The sequence below is a fragment of the Solanum tuberosum genome, unplaced genomic scaffold (assembly GCF_000226075.1).
Source record: "Solanum tuberosum cultivar DM 1-3 516 R44 unplaced genomic scaffold, SolTub_3.0 scf00390, whole genome shotgun sequence".
NCBI lineage: Eukaryota > Viridiplantae > Streptophyta > Magnoliopsida > Solanales > Solanaceae > Solanum > Solanum tuberosum.
The window spans coordinates 472,022-476,166 of record NW_006239313.1 but is presented as its reverse complement, the minus strand read 5'-3'; positions in this window follow the sequence as shown (position 1 = coordinate 476,166).

Below are 4,145 nucleotides of genomic sequence, written 5' to 3'. Positions count from 1 at the left end.
CCTAAACTCTAAACCCTAAACCCTCTCTGAGAGTCATGACTAATAATCAGGGTGAGCTTAAAGTGGCTTGTATTGGACTAGCTTGGAATTTAGATAATGGTTATTCAAGGGTCATTCTTGAGGTTGACTCAGAGCTTCTAGTCAGTTGGATTGATGGTAGGATAACACCCCCTTGGCATCTCCACCACTCCTTTCTCAGGCTCCAGGACGTCACTCACCAGCTTCACACCTTTTCGTGTTGTTACATATACAGAGAGGGCAATGCGGTTGCTGATGCATTGTCCAAACACAGCCACACCAAACTTGCTGCTACTCACTTCACTTGGATTCATGACTTGCCTCTTTGTCACGCCTGAAATCCCATTAAGACGGACAGGCACCCGATGCCCTAAAGGCCCGAGAGAACCAACATGTAACCTGTGCCTACTATGCATATAACTATGAAAATCTTGTGACAAGTTCACATAGGATGCAGTGATACGAACCAACATAAGTAGACCCAAAACTTATATACAAGACTTGGCCGTTGAGGCCACAACTTGTTAAGACGAAATTGAAGCATATACATAAAAGTCTACAAAGCCTCTAAAAGATAGAAAACCTTAGAGTAGGTCGGGATAGACCCCGCCTTACCCTTAACTACGATACAATACCAAAATGAATCTACCAAGGACTCAGTAAAGCTCCGAATCAATATGGAGCTCACGCTGCCACCCTTTTATACCAATTGGGGTCGGCCCATGCTAGGCTTTCTCCCCTGAGCTGCCACCCTTTTATACCTATTGGGATCGGCCCATGCTAGACTTTCGCCCCTAAGCTACCACTCTTAATTATACAAACTGCTTTACTTAGATTCTTTAATCTTTGAGATTGTTGTTTTGGTGGTCATAATCATTTTTGACAGTTGGGACTATTGCAGTAGTAGAAGACATGAAAATAATACTTCAAGGCAGTAACAATGACATAAGGAGCTATGTAACATCAATGCATTACTTGTGAGCCTAAATGACACAATTGACTTCAACTGACTAAGAGAAGGATTCACCAAACTTGCTTTTTGCAAATACCATTTCTATACCAGCACATAGGAAGATAATTACACAAGTATAGAGTACTTAACATATTCTGAAGTAATTCTATACACTAAGGAGATGGGGAAATATTGTTAGCTACTTGGAGATCATACGCTGCCACTATGTTTCCTTTACTAGGAATATAACTTAGAAAATTCACTTATTGATATTAATCTCAAGTATCAGATTTCATGTCGAAGAATATTGAATCAAATAGCCTTATATACCTTATCCTCTGATCAATACAACTATCACGATTCAGCCTCCCCTTTCAGGTTTTGATCTACAATATAAGTCATGATAAATTTAAAATAGTAGCTATCACACCGTGTGCCTCGTAAAACAGTAGCTAACTTTGACGGATAATGAGCCCATACAGCCCTTAAAACAATGTGTATCACCATACCCTCCTTCTCTGCCCAATACATGCATTATATATCCTTTTCCAAGATTACCCAAACTGAACCAACAACAATACACATAAAACAGCCTCAAATATTCTTTTATCATACAACCAATTATTGAACTCAACAGCTCCTTGAGTTCTTTATGACAGCACACCCCTAATTCCTCACTCAAACTCATCCATAAGGAGGAAGAAAGTGGAGCAGTCACCTTACCTCAATTTCTGCAACTTCTCTTTATAACTTGAATTCCTCTAGAACTTCAATTTCCCTTCACACTTAAACCAAAGAAGAAGAGAAAAAGTATCTTAAATAAACCCAAGGAAGTGAGCAGTAGCTTCTGGAAATATTATGCCTTTATACCTATACTTGAGCAATGAATAACATGTTTTCCTAATCATCCATGGGAGAATTAATCTAAATCCATAAGTGTTTTCACTTACCTTGTCTTGCAGAGATGAGGGTTTCTTTAAGAACTCTAGAAGAACTTTAAGGCTGCTGTTTAATACTTAAGAGAAAAGAGAGAGAAAGAGCTGGAGTTAATCCTCAATAATGCGTGTTAAAATGAATGAGAATAGCAGCCAATATATCTTTATATTGAGCTTTCTTCACCTTTAAGAATATCCACTAGAAAGCTTCATTTTCAGCCACTAATTGGTCAAGTAGGTGATGCACCTGCTTATGCGTACATCAAGCAGCTCAAAAGGTCAAACTAGGTGATGCACTTACTTGTTTTCACTTGGGCTTAAATATTGTGCCTTGACAGATTTGGCTGCTAGGCTTTCATTTCATTTTGTTTTATTTAACATAGTTTGGGCCTCAAGTGAGTCCATTAGCATAGGCCCAAATCTGATCTATAAACCTTGGCCTTTTTAACTAGATCCATATAGCTCAAGTAGGTGATGCACCTACTTGGTTCTTTGGACTAGTTAATAAGTCAAATTAGGTGATGCACCTACTTGTCACCTTCTAGCTTAGTTAAGTCAAGCAAGCAACTCACCTATTTTATTCCATTTTCTAATTATTATTCTTTTTTTCTTTAACTTACCACTGTACTTTCAATTTTAAGCTCAATTACCACCTTCCCGTCTCGAGTTTAAATATTTCCGTTGGAGTTATAACCTGCAGTACACATGCTGCAATGTGCAAGGCATCACATCACCTTCCGAGCTAGTTTAAACCAACACTAATCATATAAGAAACATGGTCCCTCACCTATATTGTAAGGCTATGTCAAGTATCACAAGAACAGAACAAGCAATTGCATAATATGGGCTGTTACATCCTTCCCCCCTTAAAACATTCGTCCTCAAATGTTAGCATGGTTATCCAGCCCAAACAAGTTCAAGCCTAAGTATTAGTATTACTCACATTAAACATATAGAATTATACTTACTTGTTAACGCCTCAACTCAACATTTTCATCTTTCTCATTGGTCTGGAAGATATGAGGATACTTCAATTTCATTGCTTTTTCCGCTTCCCATGTAACTTCTTCTACTTGCTGGTTCCTCCATAATACTTTTACAGAAGCTACTTATTTATTCCTTAACTTCCTAACTTGTCGATCCAGAATAGCAATGGGTACTTCTTCATAAGTGAGATCTCTCGTAACTTGTACATCTTCAGTATGAGTAATACGAGATGGGTTACCTACGCATTTTCGAAGCATTGATACATGAAACACCGGATGAACGGTTGAAAGCCCTTGAGGTAACTCTAACTCATACGCAACTTGGCCAATTCTTCGGATAACCTTTTATGGCCCTATATAGCGTGGACTCAACTTTCCCATTTTACCAAACCTCATTACCCCTTTCATCGGTGACACCTTCAAGAACACCCAATCCCCTATGGAAAATTCTAGTCCTCTCCTTCTAACATCCGCATATGATTTTATGTCGACTTTGAGCTGTTTCTAGCCACTGTTGTATCACCTTAACTTTTTCCATAGCTTGATGAACAAGGTTTGGCCCAAATAAAGCAGTTTCACCTATTTCAAACCAGCCAATTGGGGATCTACATTTTCTACCATATAAAGCTTCATAAGGTTCCATTTTAATACTTGAATGGTAGCTATTGTTATAAGCGAATTCAATAAGCAGTAGTCCCAGCTACCCTTGAAGTCTAATACACAAGCTCGCAGTATATCCTCAAGTGTTTGAAATGTACGCTCTGTCTGACCGTCTGTTTGGGGTGAAAGGCTATACTTAAATTCACTTGTGTTCCCAAACTCTTCTAAAATGACTTCCAAAAATTTGCAGTGAATTCAGCTCCTCTATCAGATATTATAGAGATTGGCACTCCATGTAGTCGAACTATCTCTTTAATATACAACCTTGCATACTTTTCAGCTGTATAAGTAGTCTTCACCAGCAAGAAGTGTGCTGATTTGGTGAGTCTGACAACTATTACCCGTATGGAGTCAAACTTTTGAAATGAGCGAGGCAAACCAGTGACAAAATCCATGTTGATCATGTCCCACTTCCAAATTGGAAGTTCTATACACTGCATATAACCTCTGTGCTTTTGGTGCTCTATTTTTACTTGTTGACAATTTGGACATTGAGCCACGAATTCCGCAATGTTCTTCTTTATGTCCCCCACCAATACATTTCTTTCAAGTCATGATACATTTTAGTTGACCTCGGATGGATAGAATATCTCG